Genomic DNA, 23,337 nt, shown 5'->3' on the forward strand with positions numbered 1-23,337 from the left:
ATTGCTCACGGGCAAGGCCTTAGAGGCTTACACAGCAATGGATGAGGGGCTGTCCAACGTCTACAAGGGCTTGAAGGAAGCGCTGCTGATGAAGTTCGACATCTCCTCGGAGACCTACCGTCAACGCTTTAGAGTTGCATCGACGCCATCGGGTGAGTCACCGACAGAGACGTACCACCGCCTCAAGGGTCTCTACCGACGATGGGTTCAACCAGAGGAGAAGACACAGGACGAGATCGGTGAGGTCATCATCCTCGAGCAACTTCTACAAGTTCTACCACACGACATTCGAACCTGGGTTCGAGAGCATGAGCCCAAGGACGGGCTTATGGCGGCCAAGCTTGCGCTGCAGTACCATAATGCACGTAAAGGGGGCCCACCACGACCTGCAGCACCCGCTCCAAGGAGTCTCCGAGACACAAGGGACATCAGAGATACCCGAGATGGTGGAGGTAACTCTGGGGGTTATGTGTCTGGGAGGAGGGAGTTAAGGGATTATGCAGTTCGCTCTGATGGGAGGGGTCTGACCTGTTTTTACTGCCGACAGCAGGGGCACAAGGCTTCAATGTGTCCGCTACGTAAATCCAAGCTCTCAGGTTACTGTTATGTGCCCAGAGAGGGGGATGGTGTTCAGAATAGACAGACTGGGGAAGGGTCAGTCTTGGTACCTGTAAAAGTGAATGGTAAAAGTCTTACTGCAATGATTGACACCGGCAGTTCCCTGTCGTTGATCAGAAAATGTAATGTACCTGTTAATGACATTGATTACGGTCACCAGACACTGATCCAATGTGTCCATGGTGACCAGTCACAGCAGCCCACAGCTGAACTCACAGTGGAGATTCAGGGTCAGAAATACCTCCTCAAAGTTGGGGTAATGGAGAAGCTACCTTTTGAGATGATTTTGGGGAGGGATGTGCCTGTACTCTCTGATCTGTTGGGAAGTGTGGGGGGTCAGCTATATGAGCAGTCAGTTTGCCAGTCTGATGTTCAGGTGTCATGTTCAGTTGTCACTCGTGCACAGGCCAAAGCTGGTTTACAACCTCTGCCTGACTTGGGTGATAGTCTGTGTGAGGGGGGAACCAAAGGGCCCAGAAAGTCACGCCGCCAGCGGCGTCTTGAGAAGTATGTGGGAACCCCTGTACCTGTTGCTGATGTGTCTGGGTTAGAAGTGCAATGGGAAGTTCCACAAAATTTTGCTACACTGCAGAAGTCTGACGCAACCTTGAAAGGTTTATTTGATAAGGCCTTAGCTGGGGACAGCCAATCTTCATGTGGGGGAATATACACAGTAGACAACCACATACTCTACCTTGGGTCAGAAGCAGATAGCAGGAAGTTAGTGGTGCCATCTACATGTAGACCACTTGTTCTCAACCTTGCACATACAGTTCCATGGGCAGGCCATCTAGGGCAACATAAGACCTATCTTAGGCTAGGCTCCCGTTTCTTTTGGCCCTCCATGTATACTGATGTACAAACATACTGCAAAACATGCCCCACGTGCCAGAAAACCAGTGCTGTCCGTAGGTCTGACCGGGCTCCTCTATGTTCACTGCCAGTTATCTCTACCCCATTCAAGAGAATTGCAATGGACATTGTTGGACCCTTGGAGAAGAGTAGTGCAGGTTACCAGTATATATTGGTGATCTGTGACTATGCCACCCGGTTCCCAGAAGCCTTCCCACTCCGTTCCATAACCACTCCAAAAATAATCAGTGCTCTTGTTCAGCTCTTTTCTCGTGTAGGAATCCCAGATGAAATCCTGACGGACCAAGGCACAAACTTCACTTCACGACTGATGGTTCAACTCCACCGACAGCTGGGCATTAAAGGCTTGAGGACCACTCCCTACCATCCCCAAACGGATGGGCTTGTAGAGAGATTCAATCAAACGCTCAAGAATATGCTGAGGAAGTTTGTGGCTGACACTGGTAAAGACTGGGATAAGTGGTTACCCTTTCTGCTTTTTGCTTACAGGGAGGTGCCTCAGGCATCGACAGGTTTCTCACCATTCGAACTCCTCTATGGATGGCCAGTGCAGGGACCACTGGACCTGCTGAAGAAGTGCTGGGAAGGTTCCCCAGTAGCTACCTCAGGACAGGGGATTGTCCAGTACGTTCTCCAGATGCGAGACAGGCTGGAGCGGTACCGAGAGGAAGCTAGGGCAAACCTTCAGCAAGCCCAGAAGGCCCAGAAGCGAGGGTATGACCAGCACGCTCGCCACAGAGCGTTTGAGCCAGGACAGAAAGTCCTGCTCCTCCTTCCCTCGTCTACCAGCAAGCTCCTTGCGCAGTGGCAAGGGCCGTACCTAATCGGGAGGAAGATGGGCCCGGTGACCTACGAGGTGCTGCACCCGGACAAGGGTAAGGAGAAGCAAACCTACCATGTGAACCTCCTCAAGGCCTGGGAGGAGAAAGGGGAACTCTCCAAGGTAAAGTCCTTTCTGGTCCGCAGAGTAGAAGAAGAGGACGAGTCAGATGGGGTCACAGAGGCATGGAAAGGACGAGCAGAGGTCATACTGGCTCACCTAGAAGAAGACAAGCAAGATGAGCTGAAGCAGCTGTTTGGCAAGTATCCGGCCCTCTTCAGTCAGAGGCCAGGAAGAACCAAAGTCCTGGAACACGTCATTCGTTTGAAGCCTGGCCAGAACCCTGTCCGCCAGCATCCTTACCGTGTGCCTGAGAGGCTGGTGGTAGCCCTCAAAGAGGAGGTCCACACCATGATAGACATGGATGTTGTCGAGCCATCGTCAAGTGAATGGAGCAGCCCTATTGTCATTGTCCCAAAGAAGGATGGCTCTTTGCGCGTCTGCATGGACTTCCGTAAGGTGAATGCCATCTCCCAGTTTGATGCCTACCCCATGCCCCGCATTGACGACTTATTGGAGAGAATAGGTAGAGCTCATTACATCACCACATTGGATCTCTGCAAAGGGTACTGGCAGGTGCCCCTGGACGAACAATCCAAGGCCTACACTGCCTTCCGGACACCGATGGGCCTGTTCCAGTTTAAGGTCATGCCGTTTGGCCTTCATGGGGCCCCTGCAACTTTCCAGAGGCTTATGGACAAGGTCCTCCAGGACTGTGACGATTACTGTGCTGCTTACTTGGATGACGTGGTGATCTACAGCCACTCCTGGGAGGAGCACATACAGCATCTTAGCAGAGTCCTGGGGAAGATCCATGATGCAGGCCTCACGCTTAACCTCCTGAAGTGTGAGTGGGCAAAACAGGAGACTAAGTATCTGGGTTACCAGCTGGGTAAGGGTGAAGTTCGACCTCAGGTGGACAAAGTGGAGTCCATCAGGAACAGCCCTCAACCCAGAACCAAGACACAGGTGAAGTCCTTCCTAGGTCTGGCAGGATGGTACCGGAGATTCATTCCGCAGTTTTCGACCATCGCTGTCCCTCTAACCAACCTCACTTCAAAGGTGGCCAGCAACCCTGTGAAGTGGACTGAGGAGTGTGAGGAAGCCTTCGGGATACTGAAAAAACGACTGTGCTCATTCCCTGTTCTCCAGACCCCTGATTTTCAGAAGAGGTTTCTCGTGCAGGTGGACGCTTCGGCTGTGGGAATTGGAGCTGTACTGGCCCAAGGGGAGCCAGGAGAAGAGCTTCCTGTACTGTACCTGAGTCGGAAGCTGTTGCCGAGGGAAACCAGGTATTCGACAATCGAGAAGGAGTGCCTGGCTATAAAGTGGGCCCTAGATAGCCTCCGTTACTACCTTCTTGGGAGGGAATTTGACCTGCACACAGACCACAGAGCACTGACCTGGATCCAGACCATGAAGGACCGGAATTCTCGTGTGACCAGGTGGTATCTGGAGCTCCAGCCTTTCAGGTTCTGTGTCCGTCATAAGGCAGGAAAAGAAAATGTCACGGCAGACTACCTATCCAGACTCCCGAACCTGGTCGCTTCAGGAGAGGAGGAAGGTAATGTGACGTAGAAGTCCGTCACTGGCCGCGGGCAGCATTTGGTACTTTAACGCACGCACACATTCATCACTCCTCCCTGCTCCGTTATCAGATAAGTTAACAATGTGGGTCGACACACAAGTTAACGTCTCTATCTTAGTACATACATTTCACACTTACTTCAGTAACCAGTTAGGGTATAAAGAAATAAAGACAGGTGTTCATATTTAATATAAGCAATATTTAGTATACTTATCGATGTTATGGATGAGCGCGGTTGTTTGTTCTGTTCCTCTCTCTCTCCATCTCTGTAGCTTCCAGGTATGCTGGATAAGGACCCGAGCTAAGGGAATTGGGCTTACTTTGTAGTGCCTGTCCGGAATGGCTCATTAATGTAAACGGGCATATTGGAAGACACTGTCAGTAGTGATGTAATTTTGTAAATGTTATATTGTGATGTTGTTTCATAAACGTGTTGCAATGTATATATTTTGGTATGTTTAGATAAATGGAAACTGTATGTTGAATAGGTAATTGCTTAATTAATTAGTGTTAATTGTTCTGAGGGGAGGGGCTACCCCTACAAAAGGAGCCTCTCTTTCAGTTCAAGGGGGGGCATTTTGGATTGAGCTGTGGGTGGGGCAGCTTTGTTTTTAAGCTGTCCCATAAGGTATACGTTTGATGGCAGTACTGTTGTTTTGTTCCGGAATCACTATGTAAATAAACACCGTTGCACAGAAGAACTTTTGCGGCTCCGCCATCTTTTTATTTTTTATAGAGGTTAGGTTTTCCAGTTTAGCCTTCTGGCCTACTCTACGTGACAACGCGTGATGTTCAGAAAATGCAGGAGCACATCAACTTACAAAAATACTCATCATAAATGTTGATACATTTTACAACAGTTATTGAAAGAATTATAGATACACTTCTCCTTAATGCAACTGCTGTGTCAGATTTCAAAACAGCTTTACGGCAAAAGCACGTTGTTCAATATTCTGAGTACAGAGCTCAGCCATCAAAGCAAGCTGTACAGTTACCCGCCAAGTTCTGGAGTCAACAAAACTCAGATATAAATCTTCACTTACCTTTGCTGATCTTTGTCGGAATGCACTCACAGGACTCCCACTTCCACAAGAAATGTTTGTTTTGTTCGATAAACTCCATATTTATGTCCAAATACCTCCTTTTGTTTGCGCGTTCAGATCACTATCCAAAGGCAAAATGCACGAGCGTAAAACCAGAGACAAAAAGACAAAATGTTCCATTACCGTTCGTAGAAACATGTCAGACGATTTTTACAATCAATCCTTAGGGTCTTTTTAACATAAATCTTCGATAATATTCAAACCGGACAATAGCGTATTCATTACAGAGGAAAAAGAAGGAACGACGCGCATGCATGACACGCGCAGTAAACAACTCATAGGTCTCAGGCAGTCCACTGGTTGAGACAGCTCTTGTTCTCCCCCCAGTAACAGTAGAAGCATGAAACAACGTTCTAAAGACTGTTGACATCTAGTGGAAGCCTTAGGAAGTGCAAAATTAACCCACAGACACTGTAGTTTGGATAGGCAATCACTTGAAAAACTACAAGCCTCAGATTTCCCCCTTCCTGGTTGGATTTCTCTCAGGTTTTGCCTGCCATATGAGTTCTGTTATACTCACAGACATCATTCAAACAGTTTTGGAAACTTCAGGGTGTTTTCTATCGAAATCTACTAATAATATGCAAATATTTGACTCTGGGCCCGACTAGCAGGCAGTTTACTCTGGGCACGCTTTTCATCCGAACGTGAAAATACTGCACCCTATCCCAAACAGGTTTTAATGACCGTTCCACAGGTGCATGTTCATTAATTGTTTATGGTTCATTGAACAAGCATGGAAACAGTGTTTAAACCCTTTATAATGAAGATCTGTGAAGTTATTGGATTTTTACGAATTATCTTTGAAAGACAGGGTCCTGAAAAAGGGACGATTGCTGAGTTTATATAGCCACCAAAAGGGTTGTAACCATAGCATAATCTTTTTTTGGTGCTATATAGGAAAGAGTTCTTTATATCACCATACAGGTTCCATTTAGAAACTTATGAGCATGGTTCTTTATAGAACCTTCAAAACAAGGTTCCATGTAGCACCAAAAAAAACAAATGGCACGATATAGAACCATTTGTTTTATCTTTTTCGTTGTTGTTTTTGTTGTTGTGTTTAAACAAAATTCTTATATAGCATCCTATCTCTCTTTGTTCTCTTTCTCCATCTCTCCTCACTGGCTCTGTGAATCCTCTTTCCTCTGAAGTCATAGTTCCCCTATAATCGTGTCCTTCTCCTGCGTAATTCTCTCTCATCCTCTTTACAACCCACACTCCTCATCTGTCTCAGAACCTCATCTTACTGAGCCAATTGGCACGCAAAGCGAAGACATGTCTCTGTTATGTCACCCTACGTACACGACAACAATGTTATGATGGTTAGACATATGTTCAGACAGCCTTCTCCCATGCTTGGTGCAATTATATAGACCTCTAGAAAGAAAATAGTCAAGCAACCTTACAAGTAACACAGCTCTAACCAAAAGATCGCACTACTAATTCTACACTTTTAGAAAAAAGGGTTAATTGGGGTTCCATAATGAACCTTTTGGATCTTTGGTCAAAATGTAACAACCTTTTTCAGAAAAAGGTTCAAACCTGGAGAAAGGACTTTTTGTGTTCTATAATTAAAAAAATTCAAACACCAACCTCCATTTATCCAGCATGATGACTTAAGATGGTACCAATAGCGTAATTGTTAAGGTAAGCAAAGTAAATTTTTTTATTCAAATAAACGAAGCCTTAATCATATGATTAACTATAATCTAGAAATATAAAGTTGTTTCAGTGTTTGAGCATTATAGGCTTCTGTTTTTAGCTAGCTTGCTAAGCCTAGGAAAAATACACTTTAAATTAGCTAGCCACATTACAAGCTAGCTAACTGTTACAAATAAACATTAATTTGACTTATTGAAAGTGCCAAATAGAGCTACAGACCCAGCCTTACATTGGCAATTACCTAATTGTTACTTTTATTTCAGTATTTCAGCATGGAGTCGGATGGGGTGACTAGTCATGTTGCCGCTGAACCCAACCATCCGGCAGAGAGAGTATCCCTTTTTCGGCTGCTGCTGATGGCAACTACTGCATAATAATAATAATATGTCTGCATAGCATTTTGTATTCATTCTTGCGGTATACTATTGACTCATATTCATGCTCATTTCTTCTTCTTCTCAGGAACCAGCCAGGCAATAATGCTACTGTTCCATAAAGAAGGCATAAACTCTCTGATGGCATCCAGAGTTACTAAGATTGACGTGAGCATAGAGCCTACCTGGCCACCAGCGCATATTTCCAAACAATGTTTGCATTACCTAAACTGTTTGTGTTGGAGTGTGACTATAATGACAATATAATCTCAAAACTATGTTGGTATTCTTTTGTGCATTATTTCATTATGAATTATATTATGTATTTCTTTAATGAGTCAGACGGGAAGGATATACTCCAAACACTCGAACAGTCCCACATCCCCGTCATTCGCTGAAGAAAGAAACTGAGATTTCGTGGAGAGATCAGGGTGCCTTGTGAGGATCAGGCGATGAGTGGCTAATCTGCCTTCGCCATCTGTACTGTTAGCTAACGTGGAAAATAAATGGGAAGAACTGAAAGCACGCATATTCTACCAACGGGACATTAAAAACTGTAATATCTTATGTTTCACCGAGTAGTGGCTGAACGACGACATTAATAACATGCAGCTGTCATGTTATGCACTCTATCGGCAGGATAGAACAGCAGCCTTTGGTAAGACACGGGGTGGGGACCTATGTATATTAGTAAACAACAACTGGTGCATGATATCTTAGTAAGTCTCAAGGTTTTGCTCGCCTAAAGTAGAGTATCTCATGATAAGCTATAGACCATACTATCTACCTAGAGAGTTTTCATTTGTATTTTTAGTAGCTGTCTACATACCACCAAAGACCGATGCTGGCACTAAAACCGCACTCAATAAGCTGTATACCTCCATAAGAAAACAGGAAAACGTTCATCCAGAGGTGGCTCTCCTAGTGGCCAGGGACTTTATTGCAGGGAAACTTAAATCAGTTTACCTAATTTCTATCAGCATGTTAAAACCTGTTAGGGCTAGGGGGCAGTATTGACACAGCCGGATAAAAAAGGTACCCGATTTAATCTGGTTACTACTCCTGCCCAGTAACTAGAATATGCATATAATTATTGGCTTTGGATAGAAAACACCCTAAAGTTTCTAAAACTGTTTGAATGGTGTCTGTGAGTATAACAGAACTCATATGGCAGGCCAAAACCTGAGAAGATTCCATGCAGGAAGTGGCCTGTCTGACAAATTGTGTTTCATCTTGGCTCTTTTTATTGAAGACTGAGGATCTTTGCAATAACGTGACACTTCCTACGGCTCCCATAGGCTCTCAGAGCCCGGGAAAAAGCTGAACGATATCGAGGCAGGCTCTGGCTGAAACACTTTATCGCTTTTGGCAAGTGGCCGATCAGAGTACTATGGGCTTAGGCGCGTGGCGGAGTCGACCGAATGCTTTATTTTCTTTCGTCTGTTTACCTAAACGCAGATTCCCGGTCGGAATATTATCGCTTTTTTATGAGAAAAATGGCATAAAAATTGATTTTAAACAGCGGTTGACATGCTTCGAAGTACGGTAATGGAATATTTAGAATTTTTTTGTCACGAATTGCGCCATGCTCGTCACCCTTATTTACCCTTTCGGATAGTGTCTTGAACGCACGAACAAAACGCCGCTGTTTGGATATAACTATGGATTATTTTGAACCAAACCAACATTTGTTATTGAAGTAGAAGTCCTGGGAGTGCATTCTGACGAAGACAGCAAAGGTAATAACATTTTTCTTATAGTAAATCTGACTTTGATGAGTGCTAAACTTGCTGGGTGTCTAAATAGCTAGCCCTGTGATTTGGGCTATCTACTGAGAATATTGCATATGTGCTTTCACCGAAAAGCTATTTTAAAATCGGACATATTGAGTGCATAGAGGAGTTCTGTATCTATAATTCTTAAAATAATTGTTATGCTTTTTGTGAACGTTTATCGTGAGTAATTTAGTAAATTCACCGGCAGTGTTCGGTGGGAATGCTAGTCACATGCTAGTCACATGCTAATGTAAAAAGCTGTTTTTTGATATAAATATGAACTTGATTGAACAAAACATGCATGTATTGTATAACATAATGTCCTAGGGTTGTCATCTGATGAAGATCATCAAAGGTTAGTGCTACATTTAGCTGTGGTTTGGGTTTATGTGACATTATATGCTAGCTTGAAAAATGGGTGTCTGATTATTTCTGGCTGGGTACTCTGCTGACATAATCTAATGTTTTGCTTTCATTGTAAAGCCTTTTTGAAATCGGACAGTGTGGTTAGATTAACGAGAGTCTTATCTTTAAAATGGTGTAAAATAGTCATATGTTTGAAAAATTGAAGTTTTAGCATTTTTGAGGAATTTGAATAATGCGCCACGGGATTACACTGGCTGTTGAGTAGGTGGGACGCAAGCGTTCCACCTAGCCCATAGAGGTTAAATGTGCAACCAGAGGGAAAAAAACTCTAGACCACCTTTACTCCACACACAGAGACGGGTATAAAGCTCTCCCTCACCCTCCATTTGGCAAATCTGACCATAATTCTATCCTCCTGATTCCTGCTTACCAGCAAAAATTAAAGCAGGAAGCTTTAAGTGACTCGGTCTATAAAAAACTGGTCAGATGAAGCAGATGCTAAACTACAGGACTGTTTTGCTAGCACAGGTTGGAATATGTTCCGGGATTCTTCCAATGCCATTGTGTACACCATATCAGTCACTGGCTTCATCAATAAGTGCATCGACGACGTCCCCCCCACAGTGACTGTACATCACAGGCAACATTCGCACTGAGCTAAAGGGTAGAGCTGACACTTTCAAGGAGCGGGACTCTAACCTGGAAGCTTAAAATAAATCCCGCTATGCCCTCCGACGAACCATCAAACAGGCAAAGCGTCAATACAGGACTTAGATCGAATCGTACTACACCGGTTCTGACGCTCGTCGGATGTGGCAGGGCTTGCAAACTATTAATTACTACAAAGGGTAGCACAGTCGAAAGATGCCCAGTGACACAAGCCTACCAGACGAGCTACATAACTTCTATGCTCGCTTCGAGGCAAGTAACACTGAAACATGCATGAGAGCATCAGCTGTTCCAGACGACTGTGTGATCACGCTCTCCGCAGCCGATGTGAGTAAGACTTTTAAACAGGTCAACATTCACAAGGCCGACAGGATTACCAGGATGTGTACTCCGAGCATGCGCTGACCAACTGGCAAATGTCTTCACTGACATTTTCAACATCTCCCTGTCTGAGTCTGTATGCTTCAAGCAGACCACCATAGTCCCTGTGCCCAAGAACACTAAGGTGTGCCCAAGAACGGTCCCGTGTGGCTCAGTTGGTAGAGCATGGTGTTTGCAACCAGGGTTGTGGGTTCAATTCCCATGGGGGACAAGTACGAAAAAAATAAAAAAATAAAATGTATGCATTCACTACTGTAAGTCACTCTGGATAAGAGCGTCTGCTAAATGACTAAAATGTAAAAATGTAAATGTAAGGTAACCTGCCTATGGCACTCATGTCTGTAGCCATGAAATGCTTTGAAAGGCTGGTCATAGCTCACATCAACACCATTATCCCAGAAACCCTAGACCCACTCCAATTTGCATACTGCCCCCAACAGATCCATAGACGATGCCCTAAAAAATGTCAAAGACTCCAGCCACCCTAGTCATAGACTGTTCTCTCTGCTACAGCACGGCAAGTGTTACCGGAGCGAAAAGTCTAGGTCCAAGAGGCTTCTAAACAGCTTCTACCCCCAAGCCATAAGACTCCTGAACATCTAATCAAATGGCTACCCAAACTGTACGTATTTCCCCCACCACCCTTCTACGCTGCTGCTACACTCTGTTATTATCTATGCTTAGTCATATCTATGCATAGTCACTTTAATAACTCTACCTACATGTACATATTTCCTCAATTACTCCACACATTGACTCTGTACCAGTACCCCCTGTATATAGCCCCAATTTTGTTATTTACTCCTACTCTTTAATTATTTGTTGTTTTTATCTCTTACTTTTTTTAGGTATTTTCTTCAAACTGCATTGTCGGTTAAGGGCTTGTAAGTAAGCATTTCACTGTAAGGTCTACACCTGTTGTATTCAGTGCATGTGACAAATAAAGTGTGATTTGATTCTGGACCTCCAAATGACATTTTAGTCATTTAGCAGACACTCTCATCCAGAGTGACTTACAGGAGCAATGAGGGTTAAGTGCCTTGCTCAAGGGCACATCGACAGATTTTTCACCTAGTCGGCTAGGGGATTCAAACCAGCAACCTTTCAGTTACTGGCCCAATGCTCTTAACTGCTAGGCTACCTGCCGCCCATTGCTTGCTAGTGGTTAACCTCAACAGGAACCTGGGCACCTGGAACAGGCTAATACTAATGTCAACACTTGCTACAGTGGTCCCTATCAGTAAGCCAGGCCTGGAGTGCCACCCCAGGCCTGGCAGGGTTAAGCAACAATCCATGTACTATCCAATTTCTTCAAGAAGTGCACCCACACAAGTCCAAGGCGCCTCTCTGATGTCCTGACCATACCCACTTATCCTCACGTATGACACCAACATATCGAAAGTGAAGGGTGGGTTTGATCCATCGACCTTGCCAACCCACCAATGAAGCCATTCTTCCCAAAAGGAGATGAGCATCTTTGCCGCATTCCAGAGCATTGGGATATAAGTGCCGCAGTCACAACACTATCCTCCAGAAGTCACAGCTATTCTGGTCCGCAACTAGACAGTTGTTTTTCTGGACCGCATGAAAACCAGAGCAGAAAAACGTTCACAAGACCAGGGTTTTAATTGCTTCTTGGCAGGGGGTTTCATCTCATCTCTGCATCGTAGCCTTTCTTCTCCAGTAAAAAAAATGGATCTTTAATTTGTTCACAACAGGAGCCCCTGACTGAACTTTTCTGACAAATGGTAAAAGAACTCAGTTGGCCCCTGTCATTTCTTTTTTGGTTGATCTGTCTCCAGGAAACTAGATGAACATGATTGGTTGCTTATCCTATTACACAACAAATAATGTATCTTGGTGTGTTTCCTGAGTATTTCCTCCATCTTCCATATGGTGCATGTGCTCGTCTTTGACCCCTGGGAATGACCCTGAAAAGATTCCAACTTAGGGGTTCAAATAGGACTAGTGCAGGAAGGAATCCATCCACACATGTGTGCGTCCCAAATAGCACCCTTATTCCCCATATATATATATATATATATATATAATATATATATATTAATTTTCACCTTTATTTAACCAGGTAGTCAAGTTGAGAACAAGTTCTCATTTACAATTGCGACCTGGCCAAGATAAAGCAAAGCAGTATGACACATACAACAACACAGAGTTACACATGGAGTAAAACAAACATACAGTCAATAATACAGTAGAAAAATAAGTCTATATACAATGTGAGCAAATGAGGTGAGATAAGGGCAGTAAAGGCAAAAAAGGCCATGGTGGCGAAGTACATACAATATAGCAAGTAAAACACTGGAATGGTAGATTTGCAGTGGAAGAAAGTGCAAAGTAGAAATATAAATAATGGGGTGCAAAGGAGCAAATAAATAAATAAATACAGTAGGGGAAGTGGTAGTTGTTTGGGCTAAATTATAGATGGGCTATGTACAGGTGCAGTAATCTGTGAGCTGCTTTGACAGCTGGTGCTTAAAGCTAGTGAGGGAGATAAGTGTTTCCAGTTTCAGAGATTTTTCTAGTTCGTTCCAGTCATTGACAGCAGAGAACTGGAAGGAGAGGCAGCCGAAGGAGGAATTGGCTTTGCAGGTGACCAGCGAGATATACCTGCTAAGGCGCGTGCTACAGGTGGGTGTTGCTATGGTGACCAGCGAGCTGAGATAAAGGGGGATTTTACCTAGCAGGGTTTTGTAGATGACCTGGAGCCAGTGGGTTTGGCGACGAGTATGAAGCGAGTGCCAGCCAACGAGAGCGTACAGGTCGCAGTGGTGGGTAGTATATGGGGCTTTGGTGACAAAACGGATGGCACTGTGATAGACTGCATCTAATTTATTAAGTAGGGTATTGGAGGCTATTTTGTAAAAGACATCGCCAAAGTCAAGGATCGGTAGGATGGTCAGTTTTACGAGGGTATGTTTGGTAGCATGAGTGAAGGATGCTTTGTTGCGAACTAGGAAGCCAACTCTAGATTTAATTTTGGATTGGAGATGTGTAATGTGAGTCTGGAAGGAGAGCTTACAGTCTAACCAGACACCTAGGTATGAAGAGCATGCATTTAGTTTTACTTGCATTTAAGAGCAGTTGGAGGACACAGAAGGAGAGTTGTATGGCATTGAAGCTTGTCTGGAGGTTTGTTATCACAGTGTCCAAAGAAGGGCCAGAAGTATACAGAATGTTGTCGTCTGCGTAGAGGCGGATCAGACACTCACCAGCAGCAAGAGCGACATCATTGACGTATACAGAGAAGAGAGTCGGCCCAAGAATTGAACCCTGTGGCACCCCCATAGAGACTGCCAGAGGTCCGGACAACAGGCCCTCCGATTTGACACACTGAACTCTATCAGAGAAGTAGTTGGTGAACCAGGCGAGGCAATCATTTGAGAAACCAAAACTATTGCCGATGAGGATGTGGTGATTGACAGAGTCGAAAGTCTTGGCCAGATCAATGAATACGGCTGCACAGTATTGTTTCTTATTGATGGCGGTTAAGATATCGTTTAGGACCTTGAGCGTGGCTGAGGTGCACCCATGACCAGCTCTGAAACCAGATTACATAGCGGAGAAGGTGCGGTGGGATTCGAAATGGTCGGTAATCTGTTTGTTGACTTGGCAATCAGTTCACATATGGTGTCCAGAGCACAGCTGGGGGCAGAGGGTGGTCTATAGCAGGCGGCAAAGGTGAGAGACTTGTTTTTAGAGAGGTGGATTTTTAAAAGTAGAAGTTCAAATTGTTTGGGTACAGACCTGGATAGAATGACAGAACTCTGCAGGCTATCTCTGCAGTAGATTGCAACACTGCCCCCTTTGGCCGTTCTATCTTGTCTGAAAATGTTGTAGTTAGGGATGGAGATTTCAGAGTTTTTGCTGGTCTTCCTAAGCCAAGATTAAGACATGGCTAGGACATCCGGGTTGGCGGAGTGTGCTAAAGCAGTGAATAAAACAAACTTAGGGAGGAGGCTTCTAATGTTAACATGCATGAAACCAAGGCTATTACGGTTACAGAAGTCATCAAAAGAGAGCCCCTGGGGAATAGGAGTGGAGCAAGGCACTGCAGGGCCTGGATTCACCTCTACATCGCCAGAGGAGCAGAGGAGGAGTAGGATAAGGGTACGGCTAAAAGCTATGAGAATTGGTCGTCTAGGACGCACGGAACAGAGAGTAAAAGGAGCAGGTTTCTGGGGGCGATAACCTCTCTGGGCTAGGCGGGACGAATTCGTCCCACCTACGTAACAGCCACTTGAAGCCTGTGGCGCGATTTTCAAAACCTTAAAAATCCTATTACTTCAATTTCTCAAACATATGACTATTTTACAGCTATTTAAAGACAAGACTCTCGTTAATCTAACCACACTGTCCGATTTCAAAAAGGCTTTACAACGAAAGCAAAACATTAGATTATGTCAGCAGAGTACCAAGCCAGAAATAATCAGACACCCATTTTTCAAGCCAGCATATAATGTCACCAAAACCCAGAAGACAGCTAAATGCAGCACTCACCTTTGATGATCTTCATCAGATGACACGCCTAGGACATTATGTTATACAATACATGCATGTTTTGTTCAATCAAGTTCATATTTATATCAAAAACCAGCTTTTTACATTAGCATGTGACGTTCAGAACTAGCATACCCCCCGCAAACTTCCGGGGAATTCGCTAACATTTTACTAAATTACTCACGATAAACGTTCACAAAAAGCATAACAATTATTTTAAGAATTATAGATACAGACCTCCTCTATGCACTCGATATGTCCGATTTTAAAATAGCTTTTTGGTGAAAGCACATTTTGCAATATTCTAAGTACATAGCCCAGGCATCACGGGCTAGCTATTTAGACACCCGGCAAGTTTAGCACTCACCATAATCATATTTACTATTATAAAAGTTTGATTACCTTTTGTTGTCTTCGTCAGAATGCACTCCCAGGACTGCTACTTCAATAACAAATGTTGGTTTGGTCCAAAATAATCCATCGTTATATCCGAATAGCGGCGTTTTGTTCGTGCGTTCCAGACACTATCCGAAATGGTAAAGAAGGGTCGTGCGCATGGCTCAATTCGTGACAAAAAAATTCTAAATATTCCATTACCGTACTTCGAAGCATGTCAACCGCTGTTTAAAATCAATTTTTACGCCATTTTTCTCATAGAAAAGCGATAATATTCTGACCGGGAATCTCCTTTTCGGCAAACAGAGGAAAAAATCACAAAGACGGGGGCGGTCGGGTCACGCGCCTAAGCCCAGAGTCCCTTGATCGGCCACTTGAGAAAGGCGATAATGTGTTTCAGCCTGGGGCTGGGATGACGACATTCAGGTTTTTCCCGGGCTCTGAGCGCCTATGGACGACGTAGGAAGTGTCACGTTAGAGCAGAGATCCTTAGTAAAAGATAGAGATGGAAAAGAAGTTCAAGAAATGGTCAGACAGGCCACTTCCTGTAAAGGAATCTCTCAGGTTTTGACCTGCCATTTGAGTTCTGTTATACTCACAGACACCATTCAAACAGTTTTAGAAACTTTAGGGTGTTTTCTATCCATATGTAATAAGTATATGCATATTCTAGTTACTGGGTAGGAGTGGTAACCAGATTAAATCGGGTATGTTTTTTATCCAGCCGTGTCAATACTGCCCCCTAGCCCTAACAGGATAAAATAGCTTCAAGGTATAATGTACAGACAAAGGTATGGTGGGATGTGAATACAGTGGAGGTAAACCTAGGCATTGAGTGATAATGAGAGAGATATTGTCTCTAGAAACATCATTGAAACCAGGTGATGTCATCGCATGTGTGGGTCGTGGAACTGAAAGGTTGGATAAGGTATAATGAGCAGGGTTAGTGGCTCTACAGTGAAATAAGCCAATAAACACTAACCAGAACAGCAATGGACAAGGCATATTGACATTAAGGAGAGGCATGCTTAGCCGAGTGAATCATAAGGGTCCAGTGAGTAGTGAGGTTGGTTGGGGTCACGGCGATTCAGACAGCTAGCCGGGCCATGGGTAGCAAGCTGGCAGAAGATGGTCTGTTTTTAACCACCTCGTGCGTTTCCATCGGTAGATTAGTGGGGTTCCGTGTGGTAGAGGGGACCAATCCAATTGGCAAAATAGTTAGTTATAGTGGCCCAAGAAAATTGTCCGATAGACCTATTCAGATAGCAGCCGATAAGACAGCTAGTATTAGCAGGCCGCAGATGGGCGTTCAGGTTACGTCGCAACAGAGGGGCCAGTTGGATAACTCCCTCGGGCAGATAACGTCGATAGTCCAGTCGTGAAGGCCCCGTGGGGCTCCGCATCGGCAGTAAAACGGGTCCGGATAGGTGATTGTAGCCCAGGAGTGGCTGATGGAACTCTTCAGCTGGCTAGCTCCGGAATAATTGATGTTTGCTCCGGGACCGAAGTTAGCCAATAGTCACTCGGATAGCAGCTAGCTAGCTGCAAGATCCAGGTGTAAATGTCCAGAGCTTGCGATAGAAATCTGGGGATATGGAGAGAAAAATAGGTCCGGTACGCTCTGGTCTGAGTCGCGTTGTACAAAAACTGGCAATAGCTTTTCGAGCTAAAGGATAGCTGATGACCGCCAACCGTGGTTAGCTGAATACTAACGTTAGCCAGTGAACTGGCTAATTTCTGGCTAACTTCTGTTGTGGATTTCAGATTTGAGGTGAATAATACATTTTTTTTTATAATTGGTGAAGCGGGTTGCAGGAAAGTGTTTTGAAGTTGAGTTTTTAGAAAAAAAACATATAAAAAGATATGCGAAGAAAATATGTAAATATATATATGTAAATATATATATATATATATATATATATTCACGGGACACGACAAGACGAGGACAAAGGACGTCTGACTGCTATGCCATCTTGGAAAGTACAGTAACTATAGTACAGTAACTTTTGACCAGAGCCCTATGGGCTATAAGTGGCAATACATAGGGGAATAGGGTGCCATTTTGGACACAGTCACTGATTTACACTCCCCCAAAAAGTGAGAAAATGCAATCAGCAGACCCTGCAGCCCTCGAACTATAGGGCTACAGTAGAGCTAAGGGGATTCTGCGTTCAGTATAACATAGGGGCCCATATGTCCCCATATGGCTCATAAATCTGTTAGTCTCTCCACGTGCCCCGCTGGCTCTGTTGCTGCGGTGGCGGCATATACCCTGGCGTGTGAAATAGACACTCTTAGGGCTGTAAGGAAAATGTATTTTTAAAAGCGCTCCATTTGTATCAGAATAGAGACTGGAAGAGAAGGAAAGGGGGAGAAAGATAGTATGTCAGTTTCAAGCCTATACGGTAGTTGAAGGACTGGAACAAAACAACTTGCTGTACTTGAGTGGGTAAATAAATGGAGAACACAGATATATAATCACATACACATGACATATATTTTCTTGATGACTACTTCATGGCTCTCAAGGTTCCCGTGATAATCCCATGGCTCATGCGATTCACCATAAGGGAGAGGTGATCTTGTTTTGACAGGAATTTAGCTACAAGTGTGTGCGAGTGTGCATATGCATGTGTGTTACTGCGTGGGTGTGCACATTAGCATACATTCGCATTTGTTAGCATGCACATCTAAGACCCAGGTTTAAGGGGGTGTTAGCTACCGCCTCCTAGTTTTTATATCCCAGTAAAGATGACTGATCTCCCTCTCTCTCTCTCTCTTCCATCTTTTGCTCTTTAAAGGGAAGCCAGTCTTTTATGAGAGGAGAATCAGGGTGATGAGCCCAGCAGGAAGGGCTGTGCCGTGGGGCACCGAGGGCCTCCATAACTCTTAGTGGATCCTGGAGGATCCGGCCTCCCTCTCATCCACCCCCTGGAGCTAAACCTGGGTGCCCTCTCACCTAAAGTCCCTCTCGTACTGCGCTGATCCCAAGGAAGCCCGGCTCTGGGGTGTATTTAAGGGGGTAGCTATTTGAAATAAGGAAACCCTTATGAGAGGGCTTTTGTAGGCTAACTCATACGTGGATCAGCTTCTTTGTAGAAACTCCAATTATATTTAGAATATTGTAATAGACATAACTGCGTAGGTAAGCTAAGATTTACATTTTCTTGATTGCCAAGAACATGTATGGGGGTCGTATCTATTAGCAATGTAACATGAATATTGGCATGCATGGCTGGTGGTATATCAGATGGACAATTTGTAGTACAGCCAAGGCAAATGGAGACAAATGACAGTTGCCTGTTGATTTTAGGGAACTGTTTTGAAATGGGCTCGAGTGCTGCTTGTTCCATCATCTGAAGTGATGAGAATTGATGTCAGACATTATGCTTGATCAGCTACGGCCACTATATTTGCCCACGGGAAATGTTGACGAACACTCAAATCATGCGCTTTGACTGAGTCTGCATCTCTGCGCTGCTTTCAGCTGTCGAAATGTATTTCTCCCCTTCCACACTGCTCTCTCCTCACTTTTAATGTTTTCTCTTGGCTTTCTCACTTCATCTCAGGAGAATATGATTTGTCATGGGGGAGATAGAAGAAAAATGTTTACTCCAGGAAAAATGTCTCTAACGCCCCTTAATGTATTATTTTAAAAGAATTGACGCAGTGGCACGGAAAAATATTAATTTATCACGCCATCAAGCACAGGAACAGCTGCAGAGAGGAATGGGTGTAAATTGCGAGACGCTGACAATGCCTGCGTTACAGATGGATTTCTCTGTCTGCATTTCATATTGAGATGCGGGGCGAAAAAAAAGCAATTTCGTCAGCTCTCGTCAAAACTTTCTGACTGGGGTAATTTTTATCCATTAGCTTTCTGCCGCTCGCCTCTGCCAATTTTCTATCCTTCACTTTCCATGTAGAAGAAGAGCTGCCCCGGGGAGAGATCTCTCTGGCTGTAATAGCATCTGTTTTCAATGTAAAAATGGACATAGTTACATTATCTGCCGGAATCACACTGTCCCCCTCCCTTTCTCCTACACACACTCTCATCTGAGTGTTGTTGAATTATATGCAGGGATAAGAATTGATATCAAACAAGCATGTGAATTACCTCAAAGGACAATTTCAAATTGTCTCTACAATTGATGAAATTGGGAGTGATTCTGCTGTGATGAAGATTGCCTTGTCTGAAAATCAACAGCTTAGCTCTGGCTTAATTTTTAGATATTACATGGTTGGATGGGTGTAAGTAAAACTCCACCTAACCCTCTATTTGGCAAGGTGGGTTTTGCACCAGATTGCTCACTGTACAACTGTCTGAGAATATGAGAGGAGTGAATAAGGAGTGAATAAGAAAAAAAAGAATGACTTCATATTACATACTTTGTCACAGCAGAAGAATAATAGTGTTATATTTAAAACCCGGATAAACAATACATTTTGATTGAATTGGGTCCTCGGCTACTCTCCTGGCCAAATAATCAACGATCACTCCAATACCTCTCCACATCCCCATCAGTGGGCCTTCATGCCCTTATGCACTGCTCTAGGATCAGCTTTCCCAACCCCACTCCTAACTAGAAGGCAGATCTGATTAAACTTATAAAACTGACCCTGGATCAGTGCTCGGGGGTAACTTCCTACTTCTTTTTACTCTGCAGGAGCCAGACTGACCATCCGACTGGCCATTATCAGTGCGGCAAAGTTGCCAAAAAGGATTACTATGTATCAGCAGAGTCCACAGCTCTCCCCCAGCCTGACCGTCCAACCGGAGAACCACAACACTCTAATGCATGGACACTCAACACCTTTTGGCAGAGATTAGAAAAGCCAATGATGGCTTATCAAGAGAGAGGGTCAATAAGATATTGAGGCTACAGTGGTCACTCCAATTAAAGCTAGGGGTGCCGGATAGAGATTATGGCATAGTTCACATCCAGCTTTGGTCACGAGAGGAGCCCTGTTCAACTATGGATTGTGTGGAGGCCCCTGGGAATGTGAAGACCAGATAGGGAGCTAATCTGAGAATACTGAGGGCTGAGGGGGAGAAGGACAAGAGTTGACAGGGGAGGGATTGGAAATCGGTACAGGAGAGGAAGAGAGGAGGAGAGGAAAAAAAGAGGAGAGGAAGGTATAGGCGAGGACGAGAGGAGAGGAAAGGTTGTGTGTACGTTGGTGCATTTGTGTCCACATCCTCTGCTTCAAACATGTATCTAAAAAAAAAATATATTCCTCTGCCAGCGGTACATTTCGAGACAAATCCTGCCGGCAGCAAAAGAAATGAGTATACTCAGTTTCAGATCACTAATTCTCAATTTCATCTATAATGCAGAAAATGAATTTTTACACTGCGCTCATTTAACATAAATAATCTTATAATGAGAAAGGAAATAGCTGTGCAAGGAGTGTCAGAAATGAAATTGCATGGAGATTTCTTTTCAGGTGACAGCGGGAGAGAAGAGGTAAAAAGCTCAGAAAAGACTGAGTTAATAAAGAAAACATGTTGTCAGTTTGCAATCTCTCCCACTTCAAGCATAATTCAATTTCCCCTATGAAAGGAGATACAGTTTTTAATTAAATTTGTTTTAGTTTTCTTACAAGGTGCAATAGGTGAGAGACCTCAATTATAACGTTCTAATTAAAAAAAACACACAAATAAATAAATAAATGTACCCCGACAAAAAAAAACATGGAGGAAACCTGAGAAGCTTATGAAGTTCCTGCTATCGCATCAGTCCCATTAAAAGGGAGAGGAATGGCTAAAATTGAAAGTGACGGTAGCGTCTTTAGGAGGCACAATTTGATTTCAAAATTATCATATTTTCAGAGTCAATAATAAAATGCTTATGATAGCGCTAGCTATGCTGACGGGCTTTAATAAGATAGGGCCAGTGGAGCGCAGCGGACGGAGCGGAATGCAGTGCCAAGTGTGTGTGTGTGTGTGTGTATTTGAGTGTACGCGAGTGGTGTGTATGCGTGTATGTGCGTGTGTGTGTGAGTGAGAGTGTCTGAGAGAGAGCATGAAGTGTGAGGTGTGTGAGTCTGAACAAGTGTGCGAGGCAATGTCATAAGACTGCTCTTCTAAAGAAAAATACTCGTCAGGTGAGGCTTGCAAAGGTTTTTAAAGTCCCTGTGCAGGCAAAATTCAGTTTTTCATGCATTTTCTATCATATTGTACAACAGCTGATGAAACTAACACTGCAAAAGTAGAGTTGATCAGGCTACTGCTTGTGGCCTGTGGAATGTTGTCCCACTCCTCTTCAATGGCTGTGCGAAGTTGCTGGATATGGCGGGAACTGGAACACGCTGTCGTACACGTCAATCCAGATCATCCCAAACATGCTCAATGGGTGACATGTCTGGGGATTATGCAGGCCATGGAAGAACTGGGACATTGTCAGCTTTCAGGAATTGTGTACAGTCCTTGCAATATTGGGACTTGTATTATCATGCTGAAACATGAGGTGATATCGGCGGATGAATGGCACGACTATGAGGCTCAGGATCTTGGTACGGTATCTCTGTGCATTTAAATTGCCATCCATAAAATGCAATTTTGTTCGTTGTCCGTCACTTATGCCTGCCCATACCATAAACCCACCGCCACCACAGGGCACTCTGTTCACAACGTTGACATCAGAAAACTGCTCACCCACATGATGCCATCTGCTCGGTACAGTTGAAAATGGGATTAATCCGTGGTGAGGACAACGAACTGCAGTCAGGTCAAGATCGTGGTGAGGACGACGAGCATGCAGATGAGCTTCCCTGAGACAGATTCTGACAGTTTGTGCAGAAATTCTTTGGTTGTGCAAACCCACAGTTTCATCAGCTATCCGGGTGGCTGGTCTCAGACGATCCCGCAGGTGAAGATGTCGGATGTGGAGGGCTGAAGTGGTTACGCGTGGTCTGCGGTTGTGAGGCCGGTTGGACGTACTGCTAAATTCTCTAAATGACGTTGGCTTATTGTAGAGAAATTAACATTAAATTCTCTGTCAAAAGCTCTGGTGGACATTCCTGCAGTCAGCATGTCAATTGCGCGCTCCCTTAAAACTTTAGACATCTGTGGCGTTGTGTTGGGTGACAAAACTGCACGTTTTAGAGTGGCCTTTTATTGTCCCCAGCACAAGGTGCACCTGTGTAATGATCATGCTGTTTAATCAGCTTCTTGATATGCCACACCTGTCAGGTGGATGGATTATCTTGGCAAAGGAGAAATGCTCACTAACAGGGATGTAAACAAATTTGTTCACCTCATGAAACATGGGACCAACACTTTACATGCTGCGTTTATATTTTTGTTCAGTGTACGTTATCTCATAAGGTACTCCCTGGCATTCATCATGGTACCTGCAATGATATTGCTGTTGTAGTGTCTGTGACTATCATTAAATGTGAAGACTGTTATTTTATCAAATCAATTCTCTATGTTTAATCATTATTACGTGATTAAACTAATCATGTAAACTTTAATTAACTAGGAAGTCGGGACACGACGGGAAAATATTTATAGAGTCTCTATTTCCCGAATCGACTCTTCAGATATTTTCATATCTTATCAAAACAGTCGCTTATTAATGAATTATTATTACCTCATCAGTTCTCATTACTGAACGTCGCAAACCCTTGAATATCTGCACAAACCCTAGCCTAAATTATGAATCAGCGATATACAAATTGGTTAACTAACTAACTAAATTAACTAACTAAATAATCACAGAAATACATAAAACAAACAGTAGATATGTGTTATTACATGATACAAAGAAAAAAAGTGGGCAGCGTATTTTATGACCGAGCATAAAACAGCCGACTTCCCACTCTCCCCCTCTACGAGAGAGAGCACGCTGTAGAGAGGACCCACTGTAACCTGATCCTTCAGATCGTCACAGGAGAGTTATGACACTGTTTAATTTGACCGCAGGTCTGTTTAAATGATACCTTGTTAATACTGTGGGTGGTTTCAAATATAACTTTTGTGTCAGCTGATACCATGCAGTGGTGTAGTGGAAAGTAAACACATTTTGCACACCTTTTTTTTTCTTGCCCAACAGTCTAACCACCTTTTGCGGAAAAATGCTTTTTAAAAAAACTTTTCAACGCGACCGGTAAACAGAGCTTACCC

General features: G+C 43.9%; 1 non-coding gene across 1 annotated transcript; it reads left to right on the forward strand.

Annotated features, from left to right (window-relative positions):
• The first annotated feature begins 10,431 nt into the window (after positions 1-10,431).
• Positions 10,432-10,503, forward strand: trnaq-uug (transfer RNA glutamine (anticodon UUG)). The gene has a single exon. It is a non-coding gene; the product is annotated as a tRNA-Gln (tRNA).
• Positions 10,504-23,337: the final 12,834 nt, after the last annotated feature.

This window comes from Salmo salar, chromosome 12 (genome assembly GCF_965601325.2).
Source record: "Salmo salar chromosome 12, fSalSal1, whole genome shotgun sequence".
Taxonomy (NCBI): domain Eukaryota; kingdom Metazoa; phylum Chordata; class Actinopteri; order Salmoniformes; family Salmonidae; genus Salmo; species Salmo salar.